The 22,291-nt window shown below is 45.0% G+C and overlaps 1 protein-coding gene and 1 pseudogene across 1 annotated transcript in view; one reads left to right on the forward strand and one right to left on the reverse strand.

The window, feature by feature from the left end:
- Positions 1-1,984: 1,984 nt before the first annotated feature.
- On the reverse strand, positions 1,985-10,219 carry LOC105714420 (eukaryotic initiation factor 4A-I-like; annotated as a pseudogene).
- Positions 9,001-22,291, forward strand: part of PAFAH1B1 (platelet activating factor acetylhydrolase 1b regulatory subunit 1) — a 104,578-nt gene continuing 91,287 nt past the window's right edge. Inside the window, exon 1 of the mRNA XM_064378115.1 lies at positions 9,001-9,347. The gene's annotated coding sequence lies outside the window, so the exon portion shown is untranslated. The remainder of the gene's footprint in view (positions 9,348-22,291) is intronic.

Below are 22,291 nucleotides of genomic sequence, written 5' to 3' on the forward strand. Positions count from 1 at the left end.
CTCAGCCTCCTGAGTAGCTGGGATTACAGGCGCGCGCCACCATGTCCAGCTAATTTTTGTATTTTTAGTAAAGATGGGGTTTCACCATGTTGACCAGGATGGTCTCGATCTCTTGACCTCGTGATCCACCCACCTCGGCCTCCCAAAGTGCTGGGATTACAGGCGTGAGCCACCGCGCCTGGCCAGTTTTTTTTAAAGTGAATTTTCTTGAGCTTTCCAGGGAAGTGAGCATACAATCTACAAATAATAATGATCTTTGGAGTGTTTTTGTGTCTTTCACCTACTAGATAAGCAAAGTCACAAGAATGTATGTTTCAGCATTGGTAAGAATGGGGGTAAATGGATGGTCTCAAACCCTATAAGTATAAATCGGTAAGTATTTTTGGAGGATAATTTGAGACTGCGAAAAATTTAAAATTGCATAGCCTTTGACCTAGCAACTTCACTTCTAGAAGATTATTCTTCAAAAGTGAGCAAAGATAGATGGATAAAGGTATTCATTGAAACACTTTTCCTTAATAGCAAAAATAAAAATGAAAAATTCACCAGTAAGAAATGGTTAAATAGGCCAGGTGAGATGGCTCACGCCTGTAATCCCAGCACTTTGGGAGGCCGAGGTGGGGCGATCACCTGAGATCGGGCGTTCAGGACCAGCCTGGCCAACATGGAGAGAAACCCTGTCTCTACTAAAAATACAAAATTAGCCAGGCCTGGTCACGCATGCCTATAATCCCAGCTACTCGGGAGGCTGAGGCAGGAGAATCTCTTGAACCTGGGAGGCGGAGGTTTTAGTGAGCCAAGATTGTGCCATTGTACTCAAGCCTGGTCAACAAGAGCAACACTCTGTCTCAAAAGTAAAATAATATTAAATTAAATTGGCTGGGCTTGGTGGCTCATGCCTGTAATCCCATCACTTTGGGAGGCCGAAGCAGGCGAATCATGAGGTCAAAAGATCGAGACCATCCTGGCCAACGTAGTGAAACCCCGTCTCTAAAAAATAAAAGAAAAACAAAATTAAATAAAAAATTTTAAAAAATTAAAAATTAAATTAAATTAAAAAAAAAAAAAAGAAAATTTGGCCGGACATGGTGGCTCACACCTGTAATCCCCAGCACTTTGGGAGGCTGAGGCAGGCAGATCACGAGATCAAGAGATCAAGATCATCCTGGCCAACATGGCGAAACCCCGTCTCTACTAGAAATACAAAAATTAGCTGGGCATGGTGGCATGTGCCTGTAGTCCCAGCTACTTGGGAGGCTGAGGCAGGAGAATCACTTGAACCCAGGAGGTGGAGGTTGCAGTGAGTTGAGATTGCACCACTGCATTCCAGGCTGGTGACAGAGCAAGACTCCGTCTCAAAAAAAAAAAAAACCCAGAAAATTTGTTCTACCCTTTGCCTGGTTTAGGTGGTGACATACCAAATAAATTTGATACATTGTTTTGTATTATGTTTCTTCATATTAGAACTTCAAAAATTAGGCCTGGTGCAGTGGCTCATGCCTATAATCCCAGCACTTTGGGAGGCTGAGGCAGGTGGATCATGAGGTCAAGAGGTCTAGACCATCCTGACCAACGTGGTGAAACCCCATCTCTACTAAAAATACGAAAATTAGCTGGGCATAGTGGTGTGTACTTGCAGTCCCAGCTAGTCAGGAGGCTGAGGTGGAAGAATCACTTGAACCTGGGAGGCAGAGGTTGCAGTGAGCGGAGATTGCGCCACTGCACCCCCGCCTGGTGACAGAGCGAGACTCCGTCTCAAAAAAAAAAAAAAACTTCAAAAATTACATATATGTTATGTATATATAATGTGTATCTATATATGTGTATAAAGTGTGTATATATATAATATATACATAAAGTGACATTTATTCAAAGAAAAAAATGACAAGATGTCCATCCCTTGGCTCCCTTCCCTCCCCCTTCCCACTGCTCCTCAGCCCCGCAAGATTGAACCCTGGCTACCACTAGGTAGCAGGGCAGCCCCTCAGATGAGGTCAGCAACACTGAGGGGCACGTCCTGAATAGAGGTGTTGTAGAAGGTCTCTGTCTCGATGAGTCCTCTTGACTTCCTCTGTCACCATGTTAATAGCCACACACTTATGGCCAAACTGTCCATCTGACTGAGTCTGTGGATATAGTTTTCCCTGTTGGTGGGAAGGTCATAGTTTATGACTAAAGAAACATGCTGCACATCAATGGCTCCGGCCAGCAGGTCAGTGGTACTGAAACTCTGCTAGAGCCAGAACCAAACTCCCTTCTGATCGCATCTCATTCCTTTTGGTCCGTATCTCCATGCATGGCAGAGAAAGTGAGAGAGTGAAATCTCAAGCATGCACCTTCTTGGTGAGCCAGTCCACCCTCCTTCAGGTGCGGATGAAGGTGACTGCCTGGCTGATGGTCAGGGTTTCATGCAACTCACACCAGTGGGTCCGGCATCCTTCAATTCCTCTTGTTCCACATTGATGTAGAATTGGCAGATATCCTCCAAGGTCAACTCTTCCATCTTTTCTTTTTTTTGAGACAGAGTGTTGCTCTGTCACCAGGCTGGATTGTAGTGGCACGGTCTCAGCTCACCACAACCTCCGCCTCCTGGGTTCAAGCAATTCTCCTGCCTCAGCCTCCCAAGTAGCTGGGACTACAGGTGCATGCCACCACGCCCAGTTAATTTCTGTATTTTTAGTAGAGATGGGGTTTCACCATGTTGGCCAGGATGGTCAATCTTTTGACCTCATGATCTGCCTGCCTCTGCCTCCCAAAGTGCTGAGATTACAGGCGTGAGCCACCGCACCCGGCCAACTCTTCCTTCTTGACAAGAATCCAAATGGGGTCCCTCATGAACTTCTTGGTCACCTAAAGCACATCAGAAGGCATTGTGGCTGACAGCAAAACTACCTGGGTGTTGCCGCTGAGCTTTTGGAACATGTCATAGATCTGGTTCTTGAATCCACTGCTTAACATTTGGTCAGCTTCGTCCAATGCAAACATCGTGATGTATTTGAGAGATAGGTATCTCCAGTTAAGCATATCAAACTCACGGCCAGGGATACCCACGATGTTATGGGGAGCTTCCATCAGCAGTTTCTGCACCTCAGCATGCATGTTGACATCCCCAATACAGTCGTGACAGGAGGCACCCATGTAGTCTCCTAGTGCCATGACCACCTTCTGTATCTGCTGAGCCAATTCTCGAGTGGGTGCTAGGACCAAGGCATGGATGGCCTTTAGAGCTAATTCAATCTGCCGCAGAATCAATATGGCAAATGTGACTTTTCCCAGTCCCAGATTATGCTTGAGCGTAATCATAACCCTTGATACAAGGTAGAATGGCTCGCTGCTGCTGAATGGCAGAGGGATTCTCAAAACCATAAGCACAGATGCCAGGGAGAAGGGACTCTGAGAGATTCAGGTCATCAAAGCTGTCTACAATCTCATTCCAGTTACTCCTGATGACATCTTTGGGCTCCATCCCGTGAGGACCATTGTCTCTAGATCGGGAATCCTGACTCACAGACACGATCCTTAGAAGCTCTTTTTTTTTTTTCTTTTGAGACCAAGCTTTGCTCTATTGCCCAGGCTGGAGTGCAGTGGTGCAATCTCGGCTCACCGCAACCTCTGCCTCCCGGATTCAAGTGATTCTCCTGCCTCAGCCTGTAGATGGAACTACAGGCTCTGGCCACCACACCTGGGTAATTTGTTTTTGTATTTTTAGTATAGACAAAGTTTTGCCATGTTGGCCAGGCTGGTCTTGAACTTCTGGTCTCAGGTGATCCACCCGCTTAAGCCTCCCAAAGTGCTGAGACTACAGGAGTGAGCCACCGCGCCTGGCAAGTGCTGCTTTTAAATATTCCTTCTATGTCTAGGCTGAGTTTCACTCTGTGAATAGCCTTGAATTTGTTTTTATGGACGCCCAGTGTTCATGACACAGGTGGATGTTATGATGCTGAGATGAGGGAGGATGGGTCTAGTTGGAGTTGCCCTCACTGACATATCCATGCCTTGGGGAAATACACGTACACACATTAATTAGCTAAAATCTTCTGGAGTGAGTCCTATGACAGTTGGGTCATAATTCTCCTTTAAATGGAACTTTGATTCACATAACCTGTATGCCCCAAAGCTTCCTTCTCACAACTTGATAATTGCTTTCTATCAAATTTGCACACATAACAAAGTACATATGCCTATAAATTATAGAAGACGGTTTAATTCTTAAAACAACATTTTAACATTTGTGCTTGTCGTAAATTTTTGTTCTGGAGATACCTTTAGAAGACTTTTGGTCCTCTTCCCAATAGAAGAATTTTTGGAGTGCTTCTTCCAGTCAGCTTATTTGCAGAATTGTTTAAACTAATACTAATTTTACTGCAGTAATTGAAATAAATGTTTCCAGGTCAAGCACAGTGTTTCATGCCTGTAATCCTAGCATTTTGGGAGGCCAAAGTGGGCAGATCACCTGAGGTCAGGAGTTTGAGACCAGCCTGGCCAACATGGTGAAACCCCGTCTCTACTAAAAATACAAAAATTAGCCCGGTGTGGTGGCACGAGCCTGTAAGCCCAGCTTCTCAGGAGGCTGAGGCAGAAGAATTACTTCAACCCCGGAGGCAGATGTTTCAGTGAGCTAAGATAACATCATTGCACTCCAGGCTGGGCGACACAGTGAGACTCCATCTCAATCAATCAATCCATCATAAGTGTTTCCATTTTGAAAATGTCTGCTGGAAAAATAAAGATTTGCAATTCAAATGAATGGGGAGATTCTTAGATTGTGGTAAGTAAAATGGATGTTTATACTTATTTTTTTTTTCAAGAAACATCATCTAAAATGTCCATTATTAAATGTTTCCTGGATGGATATAGTAAGTTCTGTATAAGTCCTTATGAATTATGATTGATAGCATAGATGTCCTAATTCTACTTTTTCAATAGACAAGTGTTTATTAGGATAGATCTATCATCCTAGCAACAAACTGAAGGGAAAGTGCATAGAACCGTAACACATCACTTTACATCAAGGTAAGCACGTAACAGTTTTCTGTTCAGAAAAATTGTAATCCAAGGAGAAAGTTTTACACCTTCCCCCAAAGAGAGTTTATTGTTTTTTGAAGAATCACTATAGAAATAAGATTTGATATCAATTTAGTGCACAATTAAATAATATAGACTTTAAAATTTTCTAAATATGAGTCTGTGAGCTCAAGGTTTATCAAGGCTAGTGCTACCTAATTGTATGAAATCAGCATTTATAAACGTGTTTCTGATTTCTTTCTGGGCAATTTTGTTTACTTTTAGAGCATTCGTTTAAAAAAATAAAGAACTGATTTACTCAGCTAATTAAATATTAAGTAGCATGATATCAGACAATAATAAATATTTTAAAAGGTAAAAATGAAAGATTCTTAGAACGAAGGGATGCTAATTTATTGTATGTTTATTGACTGTTATTGAACCCAAGCAACAGCACAGACCAAAGCTCTGTGCCTCATTTTATCGTCCTTTTCTGAAAATCCCAGAAACGTTAACACTGGAAAAGACTTTCTGGAGACAATCTGATTTGTCTCTGGCAAATCTTCATGAGGCAAAAACCCAAACCCTTCATGCAGTTGGCTCATGTTCCCTTTGAGCACTTATAGGGATGGAGACAATCTTTCTTTTTCACCCATTTTACATTTAACTTTATTTTGGGACAGGGTCTTGCTCTGTCACCCAGGCTGGAGAGCAGTGGTGCGATCTCGGTTCACTGCAGCCTCCACCTCCCAGTCTCAAATGATCCTCCCATCTCAGCCTCCTAATCGGTGGAACCACAGGTGCAAACCACCACAACGGGCTAATTTTTCTATTTTTTGTAGAGACAGGGTTTCCCTATGTTGCCCAAGCTGGTCTCAAACTCCTGGTCTCAAGCAATTCTTCCACCTTAGCATCCCAAAGTGTTGGGATTACCGGCTTGAATGACTGATCTCGACCTATTTTTAGAAATGGGGTCCAATCTGCCTAGGCTACGGTGTAGGGTGCAGTAGCATGATCATGATTCACTGAAGCCTGGACCTCCTGGGCTCAAGTGATTCTCCTGCCTTCGCCTCCTGAGTCGCTAGGATTCCAGGCATGTGCCACTGTACCCAGCTATTTAAAAGTTTATTTGTTTGTTTTCCAGAGGGAGTCTCGCTTTGTTACCTATGCTGGAGTGCAGTGGCGCTCTTGGCTCACTGTGACCTCTGCCTCTGGGCTTCAAGCAATTCTCATGCCTCAGTCCCGCAAGTAGCTGAGATTACAGGCGCACACCACCATGCCCGGCTAATATTTGTATTTTTAGTAGAGATGGAGTTTCACCATATTGGCCAAGCTGGTCTCAAACTCCTGACCTTAGGTGATCTGCCTATCTGAGCATCTCAAAGTGCTGGGATTACAAGGTGTGAGCCATGGCGCCCAGCTGTTTGTCTTTCCTTCCTTTTTTCTCTTTGTTTCTTTCTCTCTTTCTCTTCCTTCCTTTCTTTCATTCATTCATTCTTTCTTTTTCTTTCTCTCTTTCTCTTTCATTTATTTATTTTTTAGAGATGGGATCTTGCTTTGTTGTCCCGGCCTTTCTAGATCTCCAGGGTTTAAGCAATCCTCCCATCTCAGCTCCCCAGTAGCTGGGGCATGTGCCACCACACTCAGCTAATTTTAAAATTTTTTTTGTAGAGATGAGGTTTCACTACGTTGCACCTGCTGATCTTCAACTCCTTGGCTCAGGTGATCCTTGGCCCCTCTCCCAACCTCCCATTCCTGCCTGGGCCTCCCAAATTGCTGGGATTACAGGGATTAGCAATCTGTGCCTGGCCGAGATAACCTTTCTTGATCAAAGGAAACTTGTTTTGGTATGAAGCAACAGAATGGTTATGAGATATCCATGAGTCCCCAGGAAAGGCGGCAACTCCACTCTAATGCTCACAAAAGTCGGGTTATTAGGTCTCTTTGTTTTTGTTTTGTTTGGAGTCTTGCTGGGTGGCATGGCCGACACTAGAGTGCAGTGGCGTGAACTCGGCTCCACTATGACCTCTGCCTCCCGGGCTCACAGGATCCCGGGCTCGAGCGATTCTCTTGCCTCAGCCTCTAGCTGGGACTACAGGTGCTACAGGCCCGTGCCACAGCGCCCAGTGATTTTTGTATTTTCAGTAGAGACGGGGTTTCACCATCTTGGCCAGGCTGGTCTCAAACTCCTGACCTCGTGATCCACCTGCCTCGGCCTCTGAAAGTGCTGGGATTACAGGCGTGAGCGCCGGCGCCCGGCCTTATTAGGTCTCTTTTATTGAGAAACTGAGGCCAAAGACAGGCATGGTAATTTACCCTAGGTAGCGTTTCTGGCAATTGCGAGGTCCAGGATTTACACCTAAGTTGTCTCTTTCATTAACTCTGCTGCTTCTCAAATGCAGTATATATCTATTTACCTACATAAAGTGGAGCAATAAAATCAGTACACATAAGCTTAAGCCCGTTTCAAGAAAAGAGCTTCCTTGGACAATACAAATTAATGACGAGATAATCTCATTTGAAACCTCTTATTAAAATAATAGCATATATTGACTTATTCAGAACCCCAAATCTCACTGTTTAAAAATCAAGGGTAGGCCGGGCGCGGTGGCTCACGCCTGTAACCCCAGCACTTTGGGAGGTCGAGGCGGGTGGATCACGAGGTCAAGAGATCGAGACCATCCTGGTCAACATGGTGAAACCCCGTCTCTACTAATACAAAAAATTAGCTGGGCGTGGTGGTGCGTGCCTGTAATCCCAGCTACTCAGGAGGCTGAGGCAGGAGAATTGCCTGAACCCAGGAGGCGGAGGTTGCGGTGAGCCGAGATCGCGCCATTGCACTCCAGCCTGGGTAACAAGAGCGAAGAGCGAAACTCCGTCTCAAAAAAAAAAAAAAAAAAAAAAAAAAAAAAAAATCAAGGGTCACCTGGCGCTGTGGCTCATGCCTGTAATCCCAGACCTCACCTGAGGTCAGGGGTTTGAGACTAGCCTGGCCGACATGGTGAAACACCCTCTCTAATAAAAATACAAAAATTAGCCGAGCCTGGTGGCGCGTGCCTGTTATCCCAACTACTCGGGAGGTTGAGGCAGGCGAATCGCTTGAACTCAGGAGGCGGAGGGTTCAGTGAGCCGAGATCGCGCCGCCGCACTCCAGCCTGGGCGACAGAAAAGACTCCGTCTCAAAAAAAAAAAAAAAAAAAAAAAAATCAAGGGTCTCTATGTGGAATAAATTACGAATCCCCAAGACGACTCTGTCATCAATAGTTCAATCCATAATTTAGCAACCTCACACAGACATCCCTCACAGGGATAAAGTTCCAGGCCTTTCTTTGGGCATCCGTTTCAAGACCTGGAGAGACTCTGGTGTGTGTGTGACTAAGGAGAATAGCTGAATCACATCTAAAAGCGAGTCCTCCCAATTAAGAATCTATAATAAAAATGAAGACAATGATAGCATTCCATCTGCCTTTTAACCTCGACAGCTCCTCCTCCCAAGCCAACCAGCCTACTCCCCTCCCTCATTCCCCCCAAACTGGGAAATCATCTCGGAGGCCGGAGGCAGAGAGGCGGTAGGTGGCCGGGTCCCGCTGCCTCTCGCACCTCCCGAGGCTCGCTCCGCACGGTGCTAACGGGTCCCCGCGGTCGGCCGCAGGGTCGCAAAAGCAGGGCGGGGAGGTGAGGAGGGCCAGAGTTCAGAAGGGGCCACAGGTCAGAGGAGGGGCTGGGAAAAAGGAGCCTTCTCAAGGTTACCGAAGCGTGCGGAGCGTGAGAAGCAGCGCCTCGCGCGCAGACTCGCCCGCCGGCCCGTGGGCACAGAGAAACCGCCCGCTCGCTAGAAGGCAGCGCGGCCCCGGCCCGGCCCAGCCCCGCGCCTGCGCCGCAGCCCCTCCTCCGCTCCCGGCGCCCGCCCCTCCCGCTTCCTGGCGGGTCTGGGGCGGCGGCGGCGGCGGCGGCAGCGGCGCGGTGACGTCAGGGCGTTGGGGCAGCTCCTGTGACAGACGGAGCTGGAGCGGCGGGGCGGCGGCGGAGTCCGGCGGCCGGGAGAACGAGTGAGGGAGCGGAGGAGCGGCGACCCGGACGTCTAGGGAGCGAGAAGGAGAGGAGCGCTCGGGCGCGAGCGAGAGAAACCGCGAGCGCCGAGCTTGGGCTTGAGCCCCGGAACGGCTGAGGAGCCCGCCCGCTCCCCTCCCCTCCCCCTCCCCGGGCCCGGGCCCAGCGCGCCATCCTCCCCCCCTCCTTCCCTCCCTCCCTCCTTCCTCCCTCCCCCTCCCTCCCCCTCCCCCGCCGGTGGATGGGAGTGAAGGACGGAAGAGGCCCTGCGGAGGCGGCGGTGCAGCGCTCCGGTAAGGCGGCGCGGGTCTGCGCCCTCCTCTCTGTCTCCTCCACCGCGCCCGGGCCGCTGCGGGCCGGGCCCAGCGGCCTGACGATGTGGCTGCGCCGGTCCCCTCCCTCCCATTCTCCCCTCCCCCTGCCGCCGTCGCCGCCGCCTCCTTCTTCTTCTCTCCTCGCTCTCAAAATGGCGGCCGCGACGGCCGTTGAGTGAGAGACCCGGAGGAGGGGGATTGGCCGGGGAGGGCGCTGCCCTGGCTCTTCTCCGCCGGGGCCGGGCCCTGGGGGCTGCCCGCGCCGCTGCGACCCCCCCGCGGCCCTCCCCATGAAGGGATTGTCCTCCTCCCTCGGTGACTTAGCAAGAAAAGTATTCTTGGGTAGGAAGGGCGTGGGGAGCAGGTCGCTCTCTGATCTCGGGGAAAGGGATCGGCCCCGCTCTCCCCGGTCGCGGAGGCGAGCTCCGCAGTCCCCACCCCGCCCTCCGTGGTCGGCTCGGGGACCGGCTCTGCGCCGCGCTGCCGGGGCACCCACCGGGCCTTCCAGGCGTTCCGTCCCCCACCCGTCCTTAGGATGGGGTTGAGCAGCGGAGGGTGGCCCACAGTCTCCCTGGCCCCCAGAGCGGCGTTCCGGCCTCAGCACCCGCCGAGGAGCGGCAACCCTGCCCGCTGAGCAATCCGCAGCATCCACCCACCAAATCTGGCAGGATTTTTTCTGCTACCGGCTCCTCGAACGGGAGTTGCCTTTTGATGCTGTTAACATTGAGCTTCGAGTCCCTTTGCCATTCCCCTTCATCTCATCCCTTCCCCTATGGGAAACGCCGTGCCTGGGCATATTTACCGTCTTTAGCCTCGCGGGTGAGAAAATGCCTTTGAGGTGGTCGGCACATTTTGACTCTGCCCCTCTGAACGTAACAGTAGAGTGCAAAAGGTTTTCAGTATTTAGTAGGAGAGAGCAAGGTACCTTAGCTTTATTTGTTATGCTGCCTTTTTTCAGTGACTTAGCAAGAAACTCCTTGGGAAGAGGGCAGGAAATTTTGTTTTGGGGTTTGGGCCCAATTTATATCAATCTTTCGGTTAAGAAAATACGCCTTTGAAGAGGAGGACCAGATTTGTGGTTTCGTTCTCAATGGACGATGTCATGCCAAGGTCCCCCCTCCCTCTTTCCTTAAGTGGCAGTCCGGACAAATGGAGATATTACTGTGATTCCCACCTCTCGTTTAAGCGCCCAGTCTTTGAGATTCATAACGTTTTAAAGGCCAAACAATTTGTGCCAATCTTGGCAATTCTATTTTTGTTGGGGGCGGGGGGGTGGGTTATTTTGTGTGATTTTCTTTTTGAGGCCAGGGCGGAGGAGACTGCTTGGGCCTTCCATACCGGTAATAATGTCATCCCTCCCTTTTTGCCACAGTAGTGTTTCTTTTCTTTTCTTCTCTTTTCTTTTCTGCTGCAGCAGGGCTTGATTGCTGCGGGGTCCAGTCTCATAATGAGGAAAATTTCCTGTTGAGTATGTCATCATAGTGTTGTTGAATGTATAGTAAAAGCTTTTACTTAAAAAAATTCTGATACGGTTTTAAGGCATTAGCTAGCTTTTAATCTCTAATGGGTGTCTTTTAGGACACAGTTTCACAAAATAATTGGCAGTTGCAAATTGCAGTTTTTAATAAAGCACAAGAGTGATCTGTATTTAGGGTGATTTCTTTCGTGTTCATTAATGATCATTGTTCGGATTGTTCAGAAGGGGGGAATCTCCTAAAAGAAATTTAAGGCTGGTATATATTTTTTAAAAATCGGAAAGAAACCCAGTTTTTCACATGAAGTACTTCTGTATGTGTTGATTTTGATGGAGCAAGCCCTATGTTGGTACCTCCCCCTACTTCCTTTTTAAAAAAATGGGCTAATATTTGTGGATGCTGTGAACAGCCATTGAGCCGAGAAGACTGGGTGGAGTAAGGGAGCAGAAGCTGTGAAATGCTAGATTGCCCTTTCACAGCGTCTTTTTCTTGCTTAGGTTTTATAAGGTTATTTGATATGAATGGTTGCTACAACTAAGTCATTTTTCTGTAGTAAATTTTAAAATCTAATGTTTTCTACCTTTTTTGCATGATGGGCATTGAATGATTGGGATAAAAAGCAGTGTCCCTGCTTTAAAACAGACACTTATTGTCTCTGTATTTGTCCGTGTGTCTGTGTCTATATATATTAATATATATATAGACACAGACACACATATATCTACACTCTTGTTAATGTTTTTTATTGTTCTAGTCATATCAGTAAATTAATTAATGTCAGAAATATTTGCCAAGAATTAGTAGGAGGTACAGGAATACTGCAAAATTCTAAAAAAAAAAAAAAAAAAAAAAAACAAAAAACTACAGTTTTCTTCTACCTAAAACAGTTAATCTGTTTAAGGTTTTAAAATAATGAACATAAAATGAGAAAAAAAGGATAAGATAATTTGCCTTAAAGGCCCTTTAAACCTTTTTTCTTGTGTTGCCCTTTGAAGGAGACCTTTTTGTGAGATACTGCCATAAGATAGGTCATTTTAATGCCTTGTATCAAGCATTCACATGAGTAGACATCTTCAAAATAATTTTACCTATGTGTAGTAAATGTGATTTTGATTAGCCTTATGAATGTTTGTCAGTGTATATTTTTACATTTTTGTTCTTTTTAATATGATTAGAAAGTAGAAGGGTTATAAGGTGAGGAACTGAGTAAGGTTGGGAATGATAATTCACTGTATTATGTGTCTGACATATTCCTGCTGTTTGTAGGTATAAAAGCACACTAAGGGCCGGGCGTGGTGGCTCACGCCTGTAATCCCAGCACTTTGGGAGGTCGAGGCAGGCAGATCACCTGAGGTCAGGAGTTGGAGACCAGCCTGACCAATACGGTGAAACCCTGTCTCTACTAAAAACACAAAAAAATTAGCCAGGGGTCGTGGTGTGCACCTGTAGTCTCAGCTACTCAGGAGGCTGAGACAGGAGAATTGCTTGAACCCAGGAGGTGGAAGTTGCAGTGAGCCACTGCACTCCAGCCTGGGCGACAGAGTGAGACTCCAATACACACACACACTAGTGATTTTTCAGTAGATTATTAATCAGGAGCTTAAGATAATTTTAAGAGAGCTTCAGATTTCCAAATGTATGTAGTGTTTCTTGATATATGTTGCAAAATATTATGTTTAATTTGGAGATTAATTTTTGGAATTCTTTGTAGTTCTATATACAGCTTTTAATGAGATCGGAAGGAATTTTTGAGTACAATTATTTGTTACCTATTTTTCCAGATAAAATATCTCTAAAGAGATTTTGAGATGTTTCTGGGAAGGAAAATTCAGTATCATAATTTTTGGTTTTCTAGCTGTTCATCCATGTCTCATTGTCTTTTTTTTTTTTTTTTTTGAGACAGAGTCTTGCTCTGTCGCCCAGGCTGGAATGCAGTTGCGTGATCTTGGCTCACTGCAATCTCTGCCTCTTGGGTTAGAGTGGTTCTTCTGCCTCAGCCTCCTGGGTAGTTGGGATTACGAGTGCCTGCTGCCACACCCAGATAATTTTTGTATTTTTAGTAGAGGCAGGGTTTCATCATCTTGGCCAGGCTGGTCTTGAACCACTGACCTCGTGATCTGCCCACCTTGGCCTCCCAAAGTGTGAGCCACTGCACCTGGCTCTATTTTCTATTTTTAAAAAAGAATATAAATGTTTCTCTCTCAGTTGTATACTAAGTAACAGAAAGAGAGAGAGAGAGAGAGAGAGAGAGAGAGAGACAGACTGTGTGTGTGCATGTGTGTGTTTTATGACTTATATTTTAAGTATCCAGCAAAAAATAAGACCCTCTTGTTTACATGTGGTTCATGTTACCACAATCTGTCATCTTCGTAAATAAGCCATGGATGCTATGGAAATTGTCAACTTTAAGATGAAGATGTCTGGCTAGGCACAGTGGCTCTGGCTACATCCCAGCACTTTGGGAGGCCGAGGTGGGTGGATCACCTGAGGTCAGGAATTTGAGACCAGCCTGGCCAACATGATGAAACCCTGTCTCTACTAAAAATACAAAAAATTAGCTGGGCATGGTGGCATGCGCCTGTAGTTCCAGCTACTCAGGAGGCTGAGGCAGGAGAATTGCTTGAACCCGGGAGGTGGAGGTTGCAATGAGCCAAAATCGTGCCATTGTACTCCAGCCTGGGCAACAAGAACCAAACTCCGTCTCAAAAAAAAAAAAAAAAAAAAGAAAAAAAGATGAAGATGTCTTTAAAAAAAAACCCAAAGCAAAATCTTTGGGCAGAGTAAATTTTTGGTATCTTCCTATTGAGTTCTAAAGCAGTGAGTCAGGCTCTCTTTTTGCCAAAGGGACTTGAGGCTCGGTTGGTTTTAAACCAAGCTGGCTGTTTCTGCTTGTGGTCCTAAAATATTTTTTACTTGCCTCTGAGTCTGTGTTATGAAAATATTTCATTATGACAGGTAACTTACTTTTATGTGCTTTGGAAAGAGAAATAGTTAAGTTTTGAAGTGGAAATTCATTGCCACTGTTATTATGTCATCTATCATACAACTGTTAGAACTGTTTTTTTAGTTAGAAAGTTGCTCTATTTAACATAAAACGAATGGTATACAATATGAGTTCTGAAAAAAGGCAGACTTAACCATTCTCCAGAAGATGCTTAGCTGTAAATTCTTGCCATTGAAGGACAAACATTTTGAGAAATCTGTATTTCATGAAGAAAGATGCTGTATTATGTTAGCGTAATAGTTAACTGCAGTGAAGGCTTTTTGGATTGCGCTGACTTTGTTGCTGGTTTGGTATGGCACTTTTTGGCTAGTCATTGAATTGGAACTTTAACGTCTGTTATATATGGGATTTTTAACCTTGGCATGGCAGTTATACAATTTCATTGATATTTGTGCAATGCTTTATACTCACTGGTGGCAGGCCTCATAAGCACTTATTATTTTGATTTATTTTCTTTTTAAAAGTTGGTGGCTTTTTGTTGAAACTTACCTAGTTAGAACTAATCTGCAATTGTCAAGGTTACTTCTGAAATGGTACTCTATAAAGTATTATCATTTAACATTGTCATAAACATTTCTCTAGAACTTTGTAAATATTGAGGTTGGTACTAATTTTCTTGTTCTCGTGTCAGCTACTTTTTGAGGTAGATTGGTATTTTTATGGATGAGATAATTAAAATCCAGAGAATTTCTTTTCCTGTCGAATGTTAGGTTAGTGACTAGAATAAGGTCAATATTATAGTCACAGAACCATTTGAGTACTGCTTTGCAAGATCACACATTCCTTCTTTTATAACTATTGGACTCCTTATCTTGGTTAATCTAAAATGGTGAAAGTTGGTGACATTTATTGCCTGCATAATTTAGGTTGGCATTTATTAACATGTGGTCTGTATTGTTGACTGCTTTGCATGCATAAGGCTTTTGGCATTTGAGTAGCTTCTTCCAAAAAATGCCTAATACTGCTTTACAGATAGTATTAATAAGTAAATAAATACCAGTTGCATTTGACTGAATGAAGGGTTATGGGAAAGGAAATATGCTATCCTAAAGATCTTTGTAATAATTAAGTCTAATCATCTTGAGAGAATTAAGTGATGGAGGGAAGAGTGGCCACATTTCCTGTACAGAGATTTTATGTTGTCTGAGGGAACAGGGTTACATTGTGACAGAATTCTCAAGTATAAAAAGTGAATTAACTCAACTGGACAAATTACCTATGTATTTTGATTATCTGCTTTTGGAGCTCTTTATGTTGACAAGAATTGACAGTTAACTGAGGCTATTAAGAAATTTTCTGAGACTGTCTTCTTATAAAAGTAAAATTAAGAATCTTTGAAATTTTTAAGAAATTTAATTTTCGAAAGCATTGTAGAAAGTTTTATGGTTACCAGAATTTTGCAATGTGGATTAATCCATTTTTAACCTTTTTTTTTTTTTTTTTGAGACGAGTCTCACTCCACCACCCAGGCTGGAGTACGCTGGCACTGTCACCCAGGCTGGAGTACACTGGCGCTATCTCAGCTCATTGCAACCTTGCCACCTCCTAGTTTCAAGTGATTCTCATGCCTCACTCTCCCGAGTAGCTGGGACCAGAGACACGTGCCACCATGGCCAGATAATTTTTGTATTTTTACTAGAGAACTCCTGGCCTCAAGCGACCCGCCTGAGTTGGCCTCCCAAAGTGCTGGGATTAGAGGTGTGAGCCACCATGTCCAGCTCAATCCATTTATAACCTAAGGCAAAGAGAAGAATATGTTTTATGGGCTGGGCACAGTGGCTGTTGCCTGTAATCCCAGCACTTTGGGAGGCCAATGTGGGCGGATTGCATGAGGTCAGGAGTTTTAGACCAACCTGGCCAAGATGGTGAAACCTCATCTCTACTAAAAATACAGAAATTAGCTGGGCGTGGTGACGTGTGCCTGTAATCCCTGCTACTTGGGAGGCTGAGACAGGAGAATCGCTTGAAGCCAGGAGGTGGAGGTTGCAGTGAGCCGAGATTGCGCCATTGCACTCCAGCCTGGGCAACAAGAGTGAATATGTTTTATTATATACTAGTGTTTTATCTATTCCTCTTTTCATAGTTTTATTTTATAAAAAATATGCTGGCCGGGTGCAGTGGCTCACGCCTGTAATCTCAGCACTTTGGGAGGCTGAGGTGGGTGGATCATGAGGTCAAGAGATGGAGACCATCCTGGCCAACATGGTGAAACCCCATCTTTACTAAAAATACAAAGCTTAGCTGGGTGTGGTGGTGCTCGCCTGTAGTCCCAGCTACTCTGGAGGCTGAGGCAGGAGAATTGCTTGAACCCAGAAGGTGGAGGTTGCAGTGAGCTGAGATCACACCATTGTACTCCAGCCTGGCAACAGAGTGAGACTCTGTCTCCAAAAAAAAAAGAAAAAGAAAAAGAAAAAGAAAGCTAACTACAAAAGAAAGAAGGTGGAGATAGATGAGTTAGGTATTTTGATTATTTAGTATTTTGGTTAACTTTTTTTTCTTTTTGAGATGGAGTCTCGCTCTGTTGCCCAGGCTCATTCTTGGCTCACTGAATCCTCCGCCTCCCAGGTTCAAGTGATTCTCCTGCCTCAGCATCCCGAGTAGTAGCTGGGACAGCTGGCTAATTTTTTATTTTTAGTAGAAACAGGGTTTTCCCATGTTGTCCACGCTGGTCTTGAACTCCTGACCTTGGGTGATCCACCTGCTTTGGCCTCCCAAAGTGCTAGGATTACAGGCGTAAGACACCACGCCTGGCCATGGTTAACTTTTTTTTTTTTTTTTTAAAGCCTCAGCTAACTGTCAAGTCTTGTCAACATGAAGAGCACCAAAAGCAGACAATCAAAATGTATAGGTAAGACGGAGTTTCACTCTTGTTGCTCAGGCTGGAGTGCAGTGGCATGATCTCGGCTCACCGCAACCTCCGCCTCCTGGGTTCAAGAGATTCTTCTGCCTCAGCCTCCCGAGTAGCTGGGGTTACTGGCATCCGCCACCACACCCGGCTAATTTTGTATTATTATTATTACTTTTTTTTTTTTTTTTTTTGAGAAGGAGTTTCGCTCTTGTACCCAGGCTGGAGTGCAATGGCGCGATCTCAGCTCACCGCAACCTCCGCCTCCTGGTTTCAGGCAATTCTCCTGCCTCAGCCTCCTGAGTAGCTGGGATTACAGGCACGCACCACCATGCCCAGCTAATTTTTTGTATTTTTAGTAGAGACGGGGTTTCACCATGTTGACCAGGATGGTCTTGATCTCTTGACCTTGTGATCCACCCACCTCGACCTCCCAAAGTGCTGGGATTACAGGTGTGAGCCACCGTGCCCGGCTTTTTTTTTTTTTTTTTTTTTTTTTTTAGCAGAGATGGAGTTTCTTCATGTTGGTCAGGCTGGTCTCGAAAGTGCTGGGATTAGAGGTGTGAACCACCATGTCCAGCCCAATCCATTTATATTCTAAGGCAAAGATAGAAGAATATGATAGACCTCAGGTGATCTGACTGCCTGGGCCTCCCGAAGAGCATGAGCCACTGCGCCTGGCCTGGTTAACTTTTTATGGGTGAGGAAAGGCTATACATTTAGCATTGTTAGAGAAAATGAAATAAGCTGTTGACTAAACCCATGTATGAGTATTTCTTACTTATTTTTCAAGATGGAGTCTTGCTTTTGTCACCCAGGCTGGAGTGCAATGATGTGATCTTGGCTCACTGCAGCCTCCGTCTCCTGGGTTCGAGTGATTTTCCTGCCTTAGCCTTCTGAGTAGCTGGGCTTACAAGTGTCCGCCACCATGCCTGGCAAATTTTTTTGTATGTTTAATAGAGATGGGGTTTCACCATGTTGGCCAGGCTGGTCTCTAAACTCCTGACCTCAGGTGATCTGCCTGCCTCAGCTTCTCAAAGTGCTGGGATTACAGGTGTAAGCCACAGTGCCCAGCCTACTTAAAAAAAATTTTTTTTTTTTTGAAGATGAGATCTCACCCTGCCACCTACACTGGAATGCACTGACATGATCATGGCTCACTACAGCCTCAACCTGCTGGGCCCAAGCAATCTTCCCACCTCAGCCTTCCTCAGGGGTGGGACTACAGGTACACACCACTACACTTGGCTAATTTTTTTTTTTTTTTTTTTTTTTTTTTGAGACGGAGTCTCACCCTGTTACCCAGGCTGGAGTGCAGTGGCGCAATCTCAGCTCACTGCAGCCTCCATCTCCCGGGTTCAGACGATTCTCCTGCCTCAGCCTCCTAAGTAGCTGGGATTACAGGTGCCTGCCACCATGCCCAGATAATTTTTGTATTTTTAGTGGAGATGAGGTTTCACCACTTTGGCCAGGCTGGACTCGAACTCCTCACCTTGTGATCTGCGTGCCTTGGCCTCCCAAAGTGCTGAGATTACAGGCGTGATCCATGGTTCCTGGCCACACCTGGCTAATTTTTGTTTTTTGAGATGGAGTCACTCTTCTTGCCCAGGCTGGAGTGCAGTAGTGCGATCTCGGCTCACTGTAACCTCCATCTCCCAGGTTCAAGCAATTCTCCTGCCTCAGCCTCCCAAGTAGCTGAGATTACAGGTGCCTGCCACCATTCCCGGCTAATATTTGTATTTTTAATAGAGACAGGTTTTCACCATGTTGGCCAGCCACGCCTTGAACTCCTGACCTCAGGTAATCCTCCTGCCACGACCTCCCAAAGTGCTGGGATTACAGGCATGAGCCACTGCTCTCAGCCTAAGAAAAAATATTTTTAAAGTTAATAAATGGACTGGGTGTGGTGGCTCACGCTTGTAATCCCAGCACTTTGGGAGGCCGAGGTGGGTAGATGATTAGGTTAGGAGTTCTAGACTAGCCTAGCCGACATGGTGAAACCCCTGTCTCTAGTAAAAATACAAAAATTAGCTGGGCCTGTTGGTAGGCGCCTGTAGTTCCAGCTACTTGGGAGGCTGAGGCAGGAGAATCGCTTGAACCTGGGAGGTGGAGGTTGCAGTGAGCCAAGATCACACCACTGCACTCCAGCCTGGACTACAGAGCGAGACTCCACCTCAAAAAAAAAAAAAAGTTGACAAATCTAGAAATAAGGAGCTAAGGTTTATCAAAGGGTTGAATAAGTAATGAAATATTCTGGTTATCAAAGTTTATCATATATGAACAAACAGTGAAAGAATGGGAAATAACATAATTAACAAATTTTAATTTGTCTTTAATGATAGTCACTTAAAAATTTTTGCAGTATTACCATGGTGCTATAATCTTTATCAGTACAAACCTGAACATAAAGGTAAAAAAGAAACATAATAAAATTATTGTTCAAGCTTTCTGTCTCTTTGGACTTGGGCTAAATAAGTGTTCTGTATAATGGTATGTCCTTAAATTATCTGTACCTACTGAAAAGAAGAAAACAAGGGTCTGTAAATTTGAGAGTTTAAAAACTCTCTCAGGCCTGTAGTTCACATTTTTATGGAAGCATTAATACGTTCCCAGAACATCAAATGTCACTAGCACAGAAGACATCTAAGAGCTAAAGTTCCTAGACGAGTATTGCTTTTGAAAACATCAGAAATGATACTTTATGAGGGACTCAACCTTAACTCTTTTCTTTCTTCTTCTATTTCCAATTACCTTGTCTTGCCATTTTCACCTCTTCAGTATTTGTTGAATTAGTCTCCTATTCATACTTAACCATAACTACTGCTACTATCATAGTTCACATATTTCCTACCCAACTAATTTCACATAGTCTCTCTAAATCCAGTCTTGTCCTGTTAACATCTTTCTGCTACATAGTCCCCAGTCACCTATCTAAAATACAATCTGACCATATCATACTTCTCTACTTAAAAAGAACCCTTCCTTGGCTCTCTTTATATTTACTTAACAGATATTTACATAGCTCTTACTATATGCCAGGCACTGTTTTAAGTGCTTTACAAATATTCATTTACTCCTGACAACATTCTAGGAGAATTTAGCGAGCCCAGCATAACAGCCTTGTCAGTAGCAGAGATGAAAAAAGTTGAACCTCAGGTACCTAGGCTCCACAGTCTGGTCTTTCAGCCACCCTACTATGCTGACTCCCTATTTCTACAGTCCACATACATTTTTTTTTTTTTTGAGTTGATTGATTGACATTGGGTAATTTGAACTTTCTTGAATTAAAATTTTCTCCATATTCTTTTTACTTTCTTTTTTGAGACGGAGTTTTGCTCTTGTTGCCCAGGCTGGAGTGTAATGGCATGACTGCTACCTCCACCTCCCAGGTTCAAGCAATTCTCCTGCCTCAGCCTCCTGAGCAGCTGGGATTACAGGCATGAGCCACCGTGTCCAGCCCAGATTCTGAATAAAATAATTAAATGGATAGGAAAATCAGTGTACTTGGTATTTTCAAACTGTCCTGAGTTGTTGTGGTATACCTTGTATATGATTTATGTCACTTAGGCTATTGCAGGGCCCATCTTCTCACTAAAGATAGCCAAGAGATGTTACTTGAACTGAATCTTGAAGAATGAATAATTGGGCCAGGCGGCTCATACCTGTAATCCCAACACTTTCGGAGGCTGAGGTGGGTGGATCACTTAAGGTCAGGAGTTCGAGACCAGCCTGGCTAATGTGGTGAAGCGTCATCTCTACTAAAAATACAAAAATTAGCCAAGTGTGGTGGCACATGCCTGTAATCCCAGCTGCTTGGGAGGCTGACACAGGAGAATTGATTGCCCTTGGGAGGCGGAGTATTGCAGTGAGCCAGGATGGCGCCACTGCACTCTAGACTGCTGGACAACAGCAAGACTCTGTCTCACAAAAAAAAAAAAAAAAAAAAAAAAAGAATGAATGAATAATTGGAGTGAACATGGGAGGTCATTTTAGGTAGAGGGAACAGCAACATAAATAGACACGAAAGCATGAGAAACTATTTTGTGTATGCTGGTAGTAGTGTGGCAGAGGGGATTGTAGAATTTGAGGCTGGAGAGGCATGTCTGAGCCAGAGTGATGGAATTTGTATATTCTGTATAGCTTGTAGGCAAGTTGGAAGTCAAACAATTTCAAGCAAAGGCAAGATAATGTGTATTTTAGATAGATTATGTGGGTGGCAAGGAGGAATGTAGACTTTGGAGGTCATGTAGACTTTTACCTTTTATCTTTTTTTTTTTTTTGCGACGGAGTCTCGCACTGTTGCCCAGGTTGTAGTGCAGCGGTGCGATCTTGGCTCACTGCAATCTCTGCCTCCTGGCTTCAAGCAATTGTCCTGCTTCAGCTTCCTGAGTAGCTGGGACTATAGGTGTGTGCCACCACGCCCAGCTAATTTTTTTGTATTTTTAGTAGAGATGGGGTTTCACCATGTCGGCCAGGATGGTCTTGATCTCCTGACCTCACAATCCACCTGCCTCGGCCTCCCAAAGTGCTGGGATTAAAGGTGTGAGCCACCGCACCCGGCCTATCTTTTTTTTTTTTTTTTTTTTTTTTAAAGAGATGGGGTCTCTCTGTGTTGCTCAGGCTGGAGTGCAGTGGCTATTCACAGGTGTGATCCCACTACCGATCAGCACAGAGGTTTCTGACCCGGGCCGTTCACCCCTCCTTAGGCAACTTGGTGGTGTTTAGCTCCCGGGAGGTCACCACATTGATGCTGAACTTAGTGCAGACACCCGCTTGACATTGCGCACTACAGCCCAGAACTCCTGGGCTCAAGCGATCCTCCCACCTCAGCCTCCCGAGTAGCTGGGACTACAGGCACGCACCACCGTACCTGGCATGATCATGTAGACTTTTTCAGGAAATAACGGTTAGTGCTTGAAGCAAGACAGTTACAATGAAGGTTGTTGACTGGAGAAAGGTTTAGGAGGTCCAGTTGTGAATGAGTAATATGATGGGGAGAGGGAAGTTTAGACAATTCAGATTTGTAGTTTGGGTGACTGAATGGAACTGAGAAACTAGGTGTTATTAGCCATAGCAGAGAATAAGAGGAGGAGTTGTATAGAATATTATGTAAAGCAGCCAGCTGAGTGTTCCTGAACCACAGTTTTTAAGTCACTTTGTTGCCAAAAACACATCATCAGCTTTTTGCTGTCTTTAATGAAAATGCAGAGAACACTGTGGCAAAATATGGTACTGAATAGGTGTTTATTTAATCCTAAATGGGCAGTCAAAGACTTTTTCTTTTGAGACCAAGTTTCGCTCTTGTTGCCTAGGCTGGACTTCAATGGCACGATCTTGGCTCACTGCTACCTCTGTCTCCCAGGTTCAAGCGATTCTCCTGCCTCAGCCTCCCAAGTAGCTGTGATTACAGGCATGCCCCACCACGCCCGGCTAATTTTTTATTTTTAGTAGAGATGGGGTTTCACCATATTGATCAGGCTGCTCTTGAACTCCCGACCTCAGGCGATTTGCCTGCTCGGCCTCCCAAAGTGCTGGGATTACAGGCATGAGCCACTGTGCCTGGCTCAAAGACTTTTCTTCTATGTCCTGGCTCACCTTT

Source organism: Aotus nancymaae, unplaced genomic scaffold, assembly GCF_030222135.1.
Source record: "Aotus nancymaae isolate 86718 unplaced genomic scaffold, 86718_ANA_hifiasm-v0.15.2.pri h1tg000018l, whole genome shotgun sequence".
Taxonomy (NCBI): domain Eukaryota; kingdom Metazoa; phylum Chordata; class Mammalia; order Primates; family Aotidae; genus Aotus; species Aotus nancymaae.